This window comes from Canis lupus, chromosome 1, assembly GCF_048164855.1.
Source record: "Canis lupus baileyi chromosome 1, mCanLup2.hap1, whole genome shotgun sequence".
NCBI lineage: Eukaryota > Metazoa > Chordata > Mammalia > Carnivora > Canidae > Canis > Canis lupus.
Genome location: NC_132838.1, coordinates 113,958,022 through 113,975,517, shown reverse-complemented (window position 1 = coordinate 113,975,517; position 17,496 = coordinate 113,958,022). Strand labels below are relative to the sequence as shown.

The following is a 17,496-nucleotide window of genomic DNA, read 5'->3' as shown; positions in this document are numbered from 1 at the left end:
GGCAGCCGGGGCGGCTCAGCGGTTTAGCGCTGCCTTCAGCCCAGGACCTGATTCTGGAGACCTGGGATCGAGTCCCACGTTGGCCTCCCTGCATGGAGCTTGCTTCTCCCCCTTCCTGTGTCTCTGCCTCTCTCTGTGTTTGTGTCTCTCATGAATAAATAAATAAAATCTTTATAAGAGCTTTGAAAATCTCTGACATAGTCTGAAAATCTAGAAAGCCATACATGTTCATGGAGCTTTATGAATATGCCCAAGGTTGTGTTCATGCCAAGGAAAGACCTTAGAAAGTCCTATGCTTACACACTGTACTGACCTTGAAGCTCTGCACAAGCAAAAAGTGAACATGAATGCAGAGTTTTAAACTGCCAGGCTAAGTGTTGAAAGCATGTTCCAACATACAGACAGCAAAACCTGTGGAATTGGCTCTAAGCATCTCAAGAAATTTCTGTCCATCACTAGCTAATTCATAAGATAACAGAGCAGAGATTTCAGTCTCCACACACAAGAAAGGACACAGACTTTGCAGAATAGTTTATAAATATTAGAAAAGTCACTAAAATAATCACTAGAACAAATAGCAACAAAAACAAACTTTGGGAAGGGGAGTATATGATTTCTAGAGTTGCCATTATAACAGTCAAAATGTCCAGTTTCCAACAAAAAAAATATTATGAAGCATACAAAGAAACAAGAAAATATGGCCTGAGACAAATGCTAGGAAAACATTCAAAAATATAGATGTAAAGAAACAAGAAATTTTTTTTCTTTTTTTAATAATAAATTTATTTTTTATTTGTGTTCAGTTTGCCAACATACAGAATAACACCCAGTGCTCATCCCGTCAAGTGCCCCCCTCAGTGCCCGCCACCCAGTCACCCCCACCCCCACCCTCTTCCCCTTCCACCACCCCTAGTTCGTTTCCCAGAGTTAGGAGTCTTCATGTTCTGTCTCCCTTTCTGATATTTCCTACCCATTTCTTCGCCCTTCCCTTCTATTCCCTTTCACTATTATTTATATTCCCCAAATGAATGAGACCATATGTTTGTCCTTCTCTGTTTGACTTATTTCACTCAGCATAATACCCTCCAGTTCCATCCACGTCGAAGCAAATGGTGGGTATTTGTCATTTCTAATGGCTGAGGAATATTCCATTGTATACATAAACCACATCTTCTCTATCCATTCATCTTTCGATGGACACCGAGGCTCCTTCCACAGTTTGGCTATTGTGGACATTGCTGCTTTACATATCGGGGTGCAGGTGTCCCGGCGAAGAAACAAGGAAATTAAAACCACATGATCATTTCCATAGACGCGGAAAAAGATTTAAAAAAAAAAACCCACAATAACCTTAACAACATTAATTAATTTGCTTTTGTTTTTTGGGGTTTTTAAAAAGAATTTACTTATTTATTAATGAGAGACACAGAGAGAGACAGAGACATAGGTAGAGGGAGAAGCAGGCTCCCCGTAGGGAGCCCGACACAGGACTTGATCCCAGGACCCCAGGATCATGACCTGAGCCAAAGGCAGATGCTCAACCACTGAGCCACCCAGGTGCCCTGGTACATGTGTTTGTATACTACATTGACCACCCTCAGAATTCTCTCCAAAAAAAAGGATATTGAATTACATTCCCACCAACATTGTTTATGAGCCCATCACCTTCTACACACACTCGGCAGCACTTGTTAGCAATCAGCTTAAGTGTTGCTACTTCTGCTGTCTACTTTTCTTTGATTTGAAATTTCATTTGCATCCAGAGTCCACCTAGCCATGGAAAAGAAGCCCCTTTCCTAATTAAATGTTTGATCTGGACAAATTATACTACATCTTTGATCCTCCTCTTTGATCTTCTGTTCATCTTAAACTGGGGATAAGGGATGCCTGGGTGGCTCAGAAGTTGAGCGTCTGCCTCTGGCTCAGGGCATGATCCTGGAGTCCCCGGATCAAGTCCCACATCAGGCTCCCTGCATGGAGACTGCTTCTCCCTCCTCCTGTGTCTCTGCCTCTGTGTGTGTGTGTGTGTGTGTGTGTGTGTGTGTGTGTGTGTGTCTTTCATGAATAAATAAATAAAATCTTTAAAATAAAATTGGGGATAAAATTCTTCTTTTCATGTGTTTATAAAAATAGAAAGACTAAGGTTATCTGGAAGGCTTGGTCAGAAGAGCATGTGACTCTTGGTCTTGGGGTTGTGAGTTCAAGCCCCACGTTGGGTGTAAAGATTACTTAAAAACAAAAAATGGGGATCCCTGGGTGGCGCGGCGGTTTGGCGCCTGCCTTTGGCCCAGAGCGCGATCCTGGAGACCCGGGATCGAATCCCACGTCGGGCTCCCGGTGCATGGAGCCTGCTTCTCCCTCTGCCTGTGTCTCTGCCTCTCTCTCTCTCTCAATGTGTGCCTATCATGAATAAATAAAAATTAAAACAAAAAACAAAAAACAAAAAATGTTGGGGGCACCTGGGTGGCTCAGTGGTTGAACATCTGCCTTTGGCTCAGGTCATGATCCTGGGGTCCTGGGATTGGTCCTGCATCGGGCTCCCCGTGGGAAGCCGGCTTCTCCTTCTGCCTATGTCTCTGCCTCTCTCTCTGCCTCTCTCATGAGTGAATTAATTAAATATTTTTTAAAAATCTTGGAGTGCCTGGGTGGCTCAGTCAGTTAAGTGGCTGACTCTTGATTCCAGCTCAGGTCATGATCTCAGGGTCCTGGTATTGAGCTCCAAATTGGGCTCTACATTCAGCAGAGAGTCTGCTTCAGGATTCTTTCTCTCCCTACCCGCCCCCCTTGCTTTTTATCTCTCATAAATAAATAAATAAATAAATAAATAAATAAATAAATAAATAAATAAATATTTTTTAAAAATAGAACTATATACATGGGGCGCCTGGGTGGCTCAGTTGGTTGGGCATCTGCCTTAGGCTCAGGTCATGATCCTGGGGACCTGGAATTGAGCCCCACATCCAGCTCCCTGCTCAGCGGGGAGCCTGCTCTTCCCTCTTGCTTGTGCTCTATCTCTCTCTCTCTTTAAAATAAATAAATGAAATATTTTTTAAAGAAAAGACTCTACATAAAGCACTGCCACATAGTAGGAGTTCAATGACAGACAGCAGCCACAAGCATTACTAGAAATGGCATGCTGATGACAGCAGAGGAAGTTGCAGATCTCTGGTTTAATGGAGGACACAAGAAACAAAACTATGTGAAGTTGGGGTCTACATATTGCCAAATTACTCATATTTCCTGAGAATGGGGTTTGACTCATGGAATCTGAAATCACACATCTTAGACTCAAATCCTAGACCAACCACTCACTAGTTCTGTGGCACTGGGCAAGTGATATAATCTCTCTGTGCCTTGGTTTTCTCTGTCAAATGGGGATGAGAGTGATAATAACTACTACCTTATTAGGGGTAAACTAGTTAATGCAGAAAAACTAAGGTGCCTAAAGCAGTGCCTGGCACTCAGTAAGTGCTATATAAATGTTATTAATATCAGTGCTTCTCTCTCTCTGTTCTTTCCAACCTTGCACACGTATATCTCTTTAGGAGATGAGAGGAAGAAAAGACTACTTGTCTTTTGTCTTTAAAGTCAATTGAATGGATCATGATCTCATGGATTGTGGGTTCAAGCCCCACATCGGGCTCCATGCTCTGCCAGGAGTCTGCTTGAAGATTCTCTCCCTCTGCCCCTCCCCTCTCTAAAATGAATAAACAAATCTTAAAAAAAAAATAAGTCAATTGACTGTAAGAAACCAAAGACTTAGGACGCCTGGGTGGCTCAGCATTTGAGCATCTGCCTTCTGCTCAGGGTATGATCCCAGGGTCCTGGGATTGAGTCCCACATCAGACTCCCTGCGAGGAGCCTGCTTCTCCCTCTGTGTCTCTGCCTGTGTCTCTGCCTCTCTCTCTCTGTGTCTTTCATGAATAAATAGATAAATCTGAAAGAAAGAGAAAGAAAGAAAAAAGAAAGAAGGAGCCTCAGGTTGTAGTATCCCTGAGTGTGAGCACTCCTTGCTGGTGACCTAGAGCTTGGGCTTACCCTCTCTCAAAGTCAGAGCCCAGGTGGAGGGAGGAGTTTACCTCAGAGGTTCCACCATTCTTTTGTTTCTGACAGTTGCAGATGATCTGGGGGAAGAAAAAGAAAAAGAATCTTGTGTATCTACTACCTGGTGTCCCTAGACAGTGACTTTCCATCTCTTAACACCAGGCTCCTTTTGTAGGAAATGATCATAGCACCTGCTGGTTTGAGTTGTTAGAGCTTCTTCACAGATTATCAATTAGGGTACAAACAAGAGGAATAATCTGAATCAAATGGTTCAAACAACAAGTGGTTTATTTGGTTCCTCCACTTCTAAACAAGCCATATAAGGGGTAGGCACCATTGTTTATAGCCTAAACAGCTCCAGATGTTTTCTGTATCTCTTCCTTTCTGCACAGAGTGGGGGAAAGAAATACACAAAAATTAACCAGAGTTACTCACTCTCATCCCTTCATTAATTATGTAAACCAAGAAGTAAACATTTCCCCGATCCCAGTGCCTAGAGGTAATTACTGCTTAGAATTTGTGACATAGTTTTTCAGACATTTTTTTCTAGCCACATACAGACAACATCTGCAAGTGTTCCAGATAGAACAAATACCTTTTAACCAAAAGAAAATCGTTGCTATATATGCTGATTTTAAACTAGTTGGGGCTTATCTAGAGCAGTGATTAAACATTCATATGCATAATCCACAAAGACAGAAGCAGACTGGCAGTTATTGGGGCTGGGAGGAAGGAGAGTTGGCAGGGGTAGGGGACGATTCAATGCTTACAGGGTTTCCACTTAGAGTGGTAAGTTGTAGCAGTGACGGTTGCACAACACTGTAAGTGTACTTCATGCTACTGAGTTGTACACTTTTCAAGGGTTGAACTGGCAATTGGTAAATTTTTATGTGATATATACTTCACCACAATTTTTTGAATTAAAAAAAATCATATCCCTAAAGAGGACAGAGGAAAGGTAAGTGAGTGCAGACAGGTGTAGGACATTAAGCAGTGTTGGGAACTGGAGCAAATTGAAGAGGTCAGGCTGGTGATCTCTCCTCAGCTCAATCAACTGTCACCATGGAGGGATGTGTGCCCAGTGTTAACAGGTTTTAGGACTTTTCAAGATAAAACAGAAATGCGGATTTTATATGAAAACCACCAGTTCAGGTACGTGGCAGGTAAGTGAAGTTTATTTTTGTTATTTTTATTTTTTTAATAATAAATTTATTTTTTATTGGTGTTCAATTTGCCAACATACAGAATAACACCCAGTGCTCATCCCGTCAAGTGCCCCCCTCAGTGCCCGCCACCCAGTCACCCCCACCCCCTGCCCTCCTCCCTTCCACTACCCCTAGTTCGTTTCCCAGAGTTAGGAGTCTTCCATGTTCTGTCTCCCTTTCTGATATTTCCCACTTATTTTTTTCTCCTTTCCCCTTTATTCCCTTTCACTATTATTTATATTCCCCAAATAAATTAGAACATACACTGTTTGTCCTTCTCTGTTTGACTTATTTCACTCAGCATAATACCCTCCAGTTCCATCCACGTCGAAGCAGATGGTGGGTATTTGTCGTTTCTAATGGCTGAGGAATATTCCATTGTATACATAAACCACATCTTCTTTATCCATTCATCTTTCGATGGACACCGAGGCTCCTTCCACAGTTTGGCTATTGTGGACATTGCTGCTAGAAACATCGGGGTGCAGGTGTCCCGGCGTTTCACTGCATCTGTATCTTTGGGGTAAATCCCCAGCAGTGCAATTGCTGGGTCGTAGGGCAGGTCTATTTTTAACTCTTTGAGGAACCTCCACACAGTTTTCCAGAGTGGCTGCACCAGTTCACATTCCCACCAACAGTGTAAGAGGGTTCCCTTTTCTCCGCATCCTCTCCAACATTTGTGGTTTCCTGCCTTGTTAATTTTCCCCATTCTCACTGGTGTGAGGTGGGATCTCATTGTGGTTTTGATTTGTATTTCCCTGATGGCAAGTGATGCGGGGCATTTTCTCATGTGCATGTTGGCCGTGTCTATGTCTTCCTCTGTGAGATTTCTCTTCATGTTTTTTGCCCATTTCATGATTGGATTGTTTGTTTCTTTGCTGTTGAGTTTAATAAGTTCTTTATAGATCTTGGATACTAGCCCTTTATCTGATAATTCATTTGCAAATATCTTCTCCCATTCTGTAGGTTGTCTCTTAGTTTTGTTGACTGTATCCTTTGCTGTGCAAAAGCTTCTTATTTTGATGAAGTCCCAATAGTTCATTTTTGCTTTTGTTTCTTTTGCCTTCGTGGATGTATCTTGCAAGAAGTTACTATGGCCGAGTTCAAAAAGGGTGTTGCCTGTGTTCTCCTCTAGGATTTTGATGGAATCTTGTCTCACATTTAGATCTTTCATCCATCTTGAGTTTATCTTTGTGTATGGTGCAAGAGAGTGGCCTAGTTTCATTCTTCTGCATGCGGATGTCCAATTTTCCCAGCACCATTTATTGCAGAGACTGTCTTTCTTCCAGTGGATAGTCTTTCCTCCTTTGTCGAATATTAGTTGACCATAAAGTTGAGGTTCCACTTCTGGATTCTCTATTCTGTTCCATTGATCTGTGTGTCTGTTTTTGTGCCAGTACCACACTGTCTTGATGACCACAGCTTTGTAGTCAAACTCTCCCTCTTCGTCGATGACATGATACTCTACATAGAAAACCCAAAACACTCCACCCCAAGATTGCTAGGACTCATACAGCAATTTGGCAGTGTGGCAGGATACAAAATCAATGCCCAGAAGTCAGTGGCATTTCTATACACTAACAATGAAACTGAAGAAAGAGAAATTAAGGAGTCAATCCCATTTACAATTGCACCCAAAAGCATAAGATACCTAGGAATAAACCTAACCAAGGAGGTAAAGGATCTATACCCTAAAAACTACAGAACACTTCTGAAAGAAATTGAGGAAGACACAAAGAGATGGAAAAATATTCCGTGCTCATGGATTGGAAGAATTAATATTGTGAAAATGTCAATGTTACCCAGGGCAATTTACACGTTTAATGCAATCCCTATCAAAATACCATGGACTTTCTTCAGAGAGTTGAAACAAATTATTTTAAGATTTGTGTGGAATCAGAAAAGACCCCGAATAGCCAGGGGAATTTTAAAAAAGAAAACCATACCTGGGGGCATCACAATGCCAGATTTCAAGTGAAGTTTTTTTTTGAAACAGAGAGTGAGCTTGCAGGTCCCCAAATGACAACTTTGGCAGATCACCTTCGGGGTTCAGCCAGCCCACCCTAGGAATGCGGTACAAAGCGACAGGGGGCCAAGTGCAAGGAGGGGTCCTGTGTGGGCAACACTGTGCCAGGGATGCAAGCCAGCTCCCCCACACTTTAAAACTGAGGGGGGCACTTGACCGGATAAGCACTGGGTGTTATACTATATGTTGGCAAATCGAGCTCAAATAAATAAACAAATAAATAAATAAATAAATGGGAGCCGGGAACTGACTGCCTGAATCTCTGAGGATTGGATTAGGTTCAGCAAACATTGGCTCCTCCCCATTCCGCAGTGGGTTCCTCCTGGAACCTCCAGGAGGTGGTGGGCGTAGCCACATGCCTGACTTTGGTCAACGGAACGTTAGCAGACACTTCTGGGAACGGAGGTATCAAAGGTGCTGTGGCAGTTGGCTTGAGAAAATCAAGTCCTGGGTAGAAGCATGTTCCCTTCAGCCTGGCCCGAAGAATGAACACATACAGAACAAACCCCAAACCAGCCCACAGCCTGGAGCAAGCCCAGCCACCGAGGGGCCTGACGCAGTCACCCAATGTTTGCTGCAGCCGCTGAGTTTGTGGGTAGATCGTTTGTGGGTATCTGACTGCTATACATCACATCAGGAAGGAAACGATCTGTAAATCTTGCCCCAAACCACAGTCCCATGGTTTTCAAATATCTTTATATTCTTAAAAATTGTTGAGGACCCCAGTGAGCTCATATTTATGTGAGTTCTATCAGTACTTATTATATTAGAAGTTAATGAGGAGCCTGGGTGGCTCATCCGGTTAAGTGTCTGCTCGGCTCAGGTCATGATCTCAGGGTCCTGGATGGAGCCTGGCGTCTGGCTCCTTGCTCTGTGGAGAGTCTGCTTCTCCCTACTGTTCACACATGCATTCTCTTTCTCTCTCTCTCAAATAAATAAATAAAACCTTAAAAAAAAAGACATCCAGGAATGAAGTACTGATGCATGCTACAATGGATGTACCTCAATAACATTTTGCTAAGTGAAAGAAGTCAGTCACAAAAGACTACATACCGAAATAATTCCATTTGATATGAAATATTCAGAATAAGCAAATCTATATAGAAGAAAGTAGATTAGTCACTGCCAGGGGCCAGGGGTGGGGAAAGTGGGGGTAATTGCTCTTAGGTGATGGGTTTCTTGTTGGGGTGATGAAAACCTTCAGAAATTGATTGTAGCTATAGCTAACATAAGAACAGTCATTGGATCATATACTTCAAATGGGTAAGTTGTATGGGTGAATGTGAGTTATATCTCAATAAAACTGTTATTAAAACACACACACATGAGACACCTGGGTGGCTCAGTGGTTGAGCGTCTGCCTTTGGCTCAGGTTATGATCTTGGGGTCCTGGGATCAAGTCCTGCCTCAGGCTTCCCACAGGGAGCCTGCTTCACCCTCTGCCTATGTCTCTGCCTGTCTCCGTGTGTCTCTCATGAATAAATAAACAAAATCTTTAAACACACACACACACACACACACACACACACACACACAAATACCTGGGCACACATCCCATTAGCTCACAGAGCAGTGGTACCCTCAGACATGTAACCTCTGGAAGACTCTGCTGAGTCCTGGAGGGAGAATGACAGTGACAGGGGCAAAAAAAAAAAAATCATACTCATCTTTTTTTTAAAGATTTCATTTATTTATTCATGAGAGACACTGAAGGAGGCAGAGAGACAGGAAGAAGGAGAAGCAGGCTCCTCGCAGGGAGCCCAATGCAAGACTCGACCCCAGGACCCCAGGATCACAACCTGAGCCAAAGGCAGATGCTCAACCACTGAACCACCCAGGCACCTCTATATCATGCTCATCTTATAGAAATAGTACCAAAATGATCCCTGGCTCACACTCAGAACCACTGCCTCAGATGCTGGGGGATCAGGATTGAGGTCCACAGGGCATGTGTCTTTCAGGAACCCTGGGGCTAGGGCCCCCATCACTGCTCCTCCACAGTTACCAATTCTTTAGACCATTCTCAGTTTCTGCTCCATGGAGATAAGTGCCTCCAAGGGCACCTCATCACTTCCCCATCCCCTCAACCTTCCCGCCTACTAGGGAGTTAGCTATCAGGGAAGGTTGTTTGGAGTAGGGGCAACCAGTTTGGAGTGTCCATGGAGAGTTAGCCAGACACAGAAATGGAAAAGAGACTCCCTGGTGTAAGAACAATCTCCTCTGAATGGGGAGTGACTAGCTGTCCAGGACCCCCAAGAGGTATCCCACCTCTGAGCATGCAAAATTCTCTTCTTTCTCCCGCCTTGAACCCATTGACCCTTGTTCTTAACGAGACTGATTGTCAATACTGCTTCCAGTGTTGTGTGCTTCCCTGTATATACTCAGTCGGATTTCATCTTTACTGCAATTCTAGGGGGTAAGTGCTGGGTTGACCCCATTTTATGGCTGAAGAAACTGAGGCTCAAAGAAATGAGGTAATTCACTTAAGATCACACAGGGTAGGGGCTCCTGGGTGGCTCAGTCGGTTAAACATCAGATTCTTGATTTCGGCTCAGGTAACGATCTCAGGGTTCTAGGACTGAGCCCTGTGTTGAGTTCCATGCTGGGCGTAGAGTGTGCTTGGGGTCTCTCTCTCCCTCTCCCTTTCCCCTCCCTGCCCTAAAAAAGGTGGGGGGAATCACACAGGGTAGAGTGGACTTTCATAAATGTATTTTTGACCCCAAATCTCTGGTCTTTGCCATTGCTTCATATTTTATCTTATAGCCTTGAACACACACTCTTTGGGAGCAAGTCTCGCTTATTATTTGTTATTCTTTTTCACCCTATGCCTGAGACATTGAATTGGGACAAGTGGGTGCTCGGTTTTAAGTAGATGGTTTAAACTTCTCCCCCTGACTACATCAGACCTTCCTGGAAACAACCGTGGCAACTTGCAGCATTTTGCTGAGCATGTATTATGTGCAAGGCATGTCCTCAGTATTTCAAATGCACCAATGCATTCCATCTCCACTGCAACCCTAGGGGGTGGGTAACCTGCTTTACAGATGAAGAAACTGAGGTACAGCACAATGCTTTGCTCAGTACTGTGCACATCGAGCAAATGTCCAGGCCAGGGTCTGATTTTAGCCAGCTCTTGCTTTTAACCATACCATACTGTGTCTGGAGGATCTGAAGGAAGCACAAGAATGTACGACTTTTGCCAAGATGTTCACACTCAGAGGGGAACACTTGGGTGGCTCAGTTAAGCCTCCAATTCTTGATTTAATCTCAGGTCATGATCTCAAGGTCTGCATTTTGGGTCCTGCACTCAGAACAGAGACTGCTTAAGATTCTCTCTCTCTCTGCCCCTTCCCCCACTAGCTCATGAGCTCATGCACTCATTTTCTCTCTCTCTCTCCCTCTCCCCACCGCTCATTCTCTCTCTCAAAATCTTTTTAAAAAATACATCCACATACCAATAGTACAGATAAAATTAAAGAAGGAACAAATTCATTCTAAGGTAGTGGTAAGTGCTGTGTTCACTCTTGCATTCATTTAAATATATTTATTGAGCTCCTATTCTGTCCGGCACTGTTCTGATGCTGGGGTTTCAGCAAGAACACAAGGGAGAAAATTTATTCACTGCCCCTGTGTATCTTATGCAGTCTGATGGGGAGACAAATAACAAACAAAATGATGAGTAAATTACATAAGGTGGCAATTAATGCAATGGAGGGATTGTATACCAAGAAGACAAGGGGTCCTGAGGCAGAGCTATGAAATTAAAGGGGTGGCCACAGACATCCTCACTCAAAAGGCAACTGTTTAAAAAAAATTATTTACTTATTCATGAGAGACACAGAGAGACAGAGACACAGGCAGAGGGAGAAGCAGGCTTCCTGCCGGGAGCCCGATGTGGGACTCAATCCAAGGACCCTGGGATCACGACCTGAGACGAAGGCAGATGCTCAACCTCAACCACTGTGCCCCAGAAGGCAAATTTTGAGCAGAGGCCTGAGGGACGGGAGAAAAGGAGCCATGTGAATCCTGGGGAAGGAAATTCCAGACAGATTGAGTGAGCAAGGAGGGAAAGAGGAGATGAAGTCAGAGTTGATAGGGCCCAGGAGGGGATTGGGGGGCAATCATGCCAGGCCTTTTAGGCCTTTGAGGGGAATTTGGATTTTGCTCTTAGGGAAGCCACTGGCAGTAATAAGTAGAGAAAGGACATGATCCAGTTTGCATTTCAACAAGAGAATAATTTAGCCAGGCAGGAGTGGAAGGACAGAGCCCGGCTAGGGGGCAATTGTAAAAGCCCAGAGAAGAGATGATGTGTGTCTGGACACCTGGATGGCTCAGCGGTTGAGTGTCTGCCTTCAGCTCAGGGTGTGATCCCAGGATCTGGGATAGAGTCCCCACATCAGGCTCCCGGTAGGAAGCCTGCTTCTCCCTCTGCCTGTGTCTCTGCTTCTCTCTCTGTGTCTCTCATGAATCAATAAATAAAATATTAAAGAAGAGAGAGAGAGATGATGTGTGTCTTGGCCCAGGGTGTTCACATTTGGGATCTTTCACAAATAAAGTCAACAGGATTTGCTGACAGATCAGTCAGCGACATATGGAATAAAGAGAGGAGTCCATCAAAGACAATCCCAAAGATTTTGGCATAAGCACCAGAACTGATGGAGTTGTCAGTAACTGAGGCAGGGAAGCCTGTGGGATGAGCAGGTTTAGGAGAGAAGATCAGGAACTTGATCTTGGACACAAACAGGGGAAGAGTTGTCATCACACATCTAAGGGAAGAATCCAGGAGGTAGGTTTGCACCAGAGACAGAAAATTGGGATTGATGCTGGATGTGGAGATTCCCCTGCCCAGATCCTCTGCCCAGATCCCCCTCCAAGGTCAGGCTTGCCTCTCCAGCCACTGGGAGTGGTGTCAGATCTCTCAGGTGTACAGAACCACCTTGCCCAAAGGCAGGCCCTGCATGGATGGACATCCCCATCGGTGACTGAGGGAGTCAGGCATATAAGACCCAGGAATTTGAGCCACACAGGGGACAACTCTAATAGGCTCTGGGTCAAACAAGGGGCAACTGTAGTAGATTATCCATGCTCCAGAGTGCCTTGTAGGATCAGTCAAGGCCAGCCTCAGGCCTGGATCACAGTTCAAATTCCCCATCCACCCATTGCTGGTTCCACCTGCTTTAGGGAAAGCCAGTTGCCTGTCATGAGCACACTATGGAGAATTGAGGCCTACCAACAGCCAGCATTGTCTTCCACGAGTGTGACTGCGCCATCTTAGAAGGGGATCCCCCAGCCCCAGTCAAGCCTTCTGATGACGGCAGCCCTCCAAATGTCTTCACTGTCAGGGCTTCGAGCCAGAGCCATTCATCCAAGCCTCCCCAGTACCTGATCCACCGAAAGCTTTGAGCGGCTTAAGAGAAAATATTGCCGTTGTGCACAGTGGCCACCAGATGGCGTCTAGACTCCAAGGATGGAAACCAAGCTGCCACCAACATTATAAACAGATCAATTGCCCCTCAGTCTACAAATGTATCACAATCCTAATAAAAATGTCATCAGAGTTTCTTCCTAGACCCAAACAACTTGATTAGGAGGAGAAGGAAAAACCCAGAAAGTAGCTCTACCAGATATTAAAACCAATATAAAACAATGTTATTGGTGCACGAATAAGCATACAGAGCAAGGGGAAAATGACAAAATCCAGAAATAGAACCAATTGCTTATGTAAATGTATATGATACTATAATCGTTTTTAATTCAGGAAGGGACTTTGGGGAAGTTTTTAACGTACTAATAATGGAGCAATTAGACAACCAGGAGGAAAAGCTGGAACTCACTCCTCACATTAGATATCACGTTAAATCAAAGTGTATCAAAGATCTAAGTGAAAACATACAACCCTCAAATGATATAAGAAAACACTGCTGAGTTTCCCAATAATGCAGGAGCTGGGTAAATTTTCCAAACTATTCATCAGAATTTCTAAAAATTTGTCAAAAGAAGAAAGAAAAGAGAATCTTAGGGGTGCCTAGGTGGCTCAGCCGGTCAAGGTCAAGCATCTGCCTTCAGCTCAGGTCATGATCCCAGGTTCCTAAGATCGAATTCTACACATTGGGCTCCCTGCTTGGTGAGGGAGCTTCTCCCTCAGCCTCTCACCCTTGCTCGTGATGTCTCTCTCTCTCTCTCTCTCTCTCTCAAATAAATAAATAAAATCCTTTAAAAAGAGAGAGAATCTTGTTGAATGGCCAAACAAAAACGAAACCCTTTTGCAACTTCAAAACTTAAAACTACCCTGCACAAACTAAAAACTACAGATGACAAAATGAGAAAAATACTTACACTTTGTATCACAAAGCATTCATAACCCTAAAATATAAAAAAAAAATTATCTAGAAATTGAGGGGGGAAAAGACCAAGAAACCTTCTGAAAGGTGGCAAGATATACCAACAGAAAGTGCACCATATAAGGAAATGCCAATGTCTCCTAGGGATATAAAGATATGGTCTACCTCGCTCACAATTTTTAAAAACTGGGCCTAAGAGTTTGGGCCCCAGAAGTAGCAGCTGCAGGAAGCAGCTAGTGCCCCTAGAACGGGGGGAACAGAGCCACTCACGAGGGGGGCCCCCACCCACTGGTGCTGATGTTTGCGCTAAACCTGGCTTTGCAGGAGCTAGCAAACCACAGCCTGGCTTCGGGTGCTGGCACAGCAAAGAAGCACGGCTGGGCTAACGCGCTCAGGAACAGCAGGCAAGTTCCTTCTGCCTAGGGTGTCCAACCATCCCGCCAAGGGGTTCCTGGGCGGCAGAACTTTGAGTGCTGAAGCTGGGAAAGTCCTGGGCCAACCAGAACGAGTTAATCACCCAACTTCTGCAGTCTAACAACCCTATTGCCAGGATCTCACAGAGAACCATCTGGCAAAGCAGAAATGTGGTTTCCCAGCTCAGCATCACAACGCAAAGCAAAAGAGGAGGGTGGGTTTGGAGCTCAGCGAGAAGAGCTTCATCATTGATACTGACTCCTCATGGTCTTCCTGGTCCTCTGGGGTCCTCTGGACAGAGGCGAGGGGATGGAGAGGGTGACAGCAAGGACACTATACACATAGGTAAAACCCATCGTTTCAGACTCTTGCCAGAAACCTTTCAGTAGCTGCCGGTGACTTTGCGATTTATAGTGAGAAACATATGTTTGGTCTCTGTCTCCCTTCCTGACGCAGGGTCCCCCAAACCCTTGGATTTCCTTAAGTGGTAAGAGTGATAAAGTGAAAGGAGCATCTTTAGTTATTCATTACAAGCCCCTTTCAACCACGCCTGTGTTTTAGGTTAATGCAGTGACCTTTAGAAAGCCCCTAGGATGGGGGCTTTTTGCCAGAGAACCAACTTCTGAGAACTTTCAGCCTCATCCTCACTGACCTCCAAGAAGGGAAGAGAGGCTAGAGATTGAGTTAATGCCCAAAGGCCAATGATTTAAATTTTTATTTATTTATTTTAGAGGGAGTGTGTGCGCACGCAGGGGGTCTAGGGGCAGAACGAGAAGGAGAGTCTTCTTTTTTGTTGTTTTGTTTTAAAGATTTTATTTATTTATTCATGAGAGACATAGAGAGAGGGAGAGACAGGCAAAGGGAGAAGCAGGTTCCTTGCAGAGAGCCGGATGTGGGACTCGATCCCAAGATCTCAACCTGAGCCAAAGGCAGATGTTCAACCACTGAGCTGCCCAGGTGCCCCAGAGGGAGAGAGTCTTAATCAGATTCTGAGCTGAGCAAGGATCCCAATGAGGGGCTTGATCTCACGACCCCGAGATCATGATCTGGGCTGAAACCAAGGGTCAGATGATTAACTGATTGTACCTGGTGCCTAAGCAATGAGCCTCACTCAGAGCTTCCGAGAGCTTCCACGCTGGTGAACACAGGTTGGTGCTGGGAGGGTGACGTTCCTGGACAGCGTGTGGCAGCTCCATACCCCTCTCCCCACCCCCTGCCCTAGGCATCCCTTCCATCTGGCTGTCCCTAAGTTGTATCCTTTATAATAAACCAGTAGTCCAGTACGTAAACTGTCTTCCTCAGTTCTATGAGCTGTTCTAGCAAATTATGGACCCCCATGGAAGGGGTCACAGGAACCACAATTTGTAACCAAGTCAGACAGAAGTTGCAGGTAGCCTGCAGACCCAGTACTTGCAATCAGCATCTGGGGAGGGGCCAGTCTTGTAGGAATGAGACCTGGACCTGTGGAGTCTCATGTTAACTCCAGAGTCAGAAGTGAATTGAATTGTAAGACATCCAGTTGGTGTCCTCAGAGAACTGGAAAACTTCCAGCTATGGGACCCCCCCCCCCCTGCGCATTCAGTGACCAGTACTGAGAGTAGGGCCATGAGTGATAGAACTTTTCCTTTTCACTGCCTACTGGCCAATCACAGTAGAATTCCAACTTTTTTTTTTTTTTTTTTTTATGATAGTCACACAGAGAAAGAGAGAGAGGCAGAGACATAGGCAGAGGGAGAAGCAGGCTCCATGCACCGGGAGCCCGACGTGGGATTCGATCCCGGGTCTCCAGGATCGCGCCCTGGGCCAGAGGCAGGCGCCAAACCGCTGCGCCACCCAGGGATCCCGAATTCCAACTTTTTAAATAAAGACTTTATTAGGGTGCCTGGTTGGCTCAGTGGTTAAGCATCTGCCTTTGGCTCAGGGTGTGATCCTGGGGTCCTGGAATGCAGTCCCCTATCAGGCTCTCCGCAGGGAGCCTGCTTCTTCCTCTGCCTATGTCTCTGCCTCTCTCTGTCTGTCTCTCAGGAATAAATAATAAAATTAAAATATTTTATTTATTTATATTAGTGAGAGAGTGAGAAAAGGAGCAGATGGAACAGGAAAGAATCTCAAGCAGACTCCCTGCTGAGCATGAAGCCTGATGAGGGGTTCGATCTCACCACCCTGAGATCATGACTTGAGCCAAGACCAAGAGTTGGATGCCTAACAGATTGAGCCATTGGGGGACCCCTAAATTCCAGCTTTTTTATGAGGCATCAAAGGCTCTTCAGAATTATTTTTAAAAAATCAAAATAAACCAAAACAAATAACAAAGTTATTTGTAGTTACAGCCCAGCCTCATCCCCTTTCCTGAGCTTTATGTTCCAGAAATATATAAATCTTTGTTTCCTAAAGCAAATCATATTCCCAAGGTGCTATGCTTCAAATAGACTGTTCCGCATCTGGGTGAAAAACAAGTAAACCTCTTTTTTTTTTTTTTTTTTTGGAGAAAAACATCATATCAGAAGATGTGTTTCCCCCTTTAAGAATGGAAATTGGTTTTCAATCAATAAAGCATTAGCTGGATTTGAAGGCCAGAGAAAATCTCAAAGCAAATGTATTTTTGAATTCCACAGTATTTACTGTTCTTGAGCTTCTAACACCCAAGGAGAAAAAAGATGAGAAGACTCCCAGTGCTAATGAAACTTGCTAGGTTTTCTTTCCTGTTAAGGATATTTATACCTGAATTCTTTTTAAGGCCCCAAACACTTTTAGATGAATTCCATAAATGAAAAGCCATGGTTGGTTTGAAAATTAGAGGTGGTTTGTAAAATCATATCTGATAATATAAAAGATTCAACTGTAGTTTACTAAGCTTCTTGTTTTTGTTGCTTTTTTAGTAATGTCCATACTCAATCGGGGCTCAAACTCACAACCCCAAGATCAAGAGTTCCATGCTCTTCCCACTGAGCCAGCCAGGGACCCCTACTAAGCTTATTTTTAGACTCAAAAGCTACTAATAAAGCTCCTTGTAAGGTTATGTGATTAAGAGTGATTTTGCTCTTGGGACGCCTGGGTGGCTCAGTGGTTGGGTGCCTGCCTTTGGCTCAGGTCGTGATCCCGGGACCCGGGATCGAGTTCTGCATCGGGCTCCCTGCGAGGAGCCTGCTTCTCCCTCTGCCTATCTCTGCCTCTCTCTCACACAGTCTGTGTCTCTCATAAATAAATAATAAATAAATCTTTTTTTAAAAGTGACTTTGCTTTTCTTCTCTCTTTCTACTGCAATAATTTTTTTTTTAAGCAGGTGATTTCTGACCAGTTTTGTTTGGTTTTTCTCCAACATAAATTCATTTGTGAGGACTTTCAAGGCAAACCCAAGGCTCCTTATAAGATTTCACAGGATTCCACACCTTCGTCCGTTGAGCAGGATTGTAACTGCTTCATGGTATTTCTGCTATGCTGGTCCTCCTTTTGGGCAGGAACTGTG

The 17,496-nt window shown here is 44.4% G+C and overlaps 1 long non-coding RNA gene across 2 annotated transcripts in view; it reads right to left on the bottom strand.

Moving 5' to 3' along the window:
* Positions 1-912: 912 nt before the first annotated feature.
* Positions 913-17,496, bottom strand: part of LOC140605610 (uncharacterized) — a 37,896-nt gene continuing 21,312 nt past the window's right edge. The window contains exons 3-4 of one of the 2 annotated variants that reach the window (XR_012008228.1): positions 4,039-4,124; positions 913-1,238 (exon numbers count right to left, since the gene is read on the bottom strand). This is a non-coding gene — a long non-coding RNA (uncharacterized lncRNA). The remainder of the gene's footprint in view (positions 1,239-4,038; positions 4,125-17,496) is intronic. The other variant, XR_012008229.1, reaches the window with a different exon arrangement.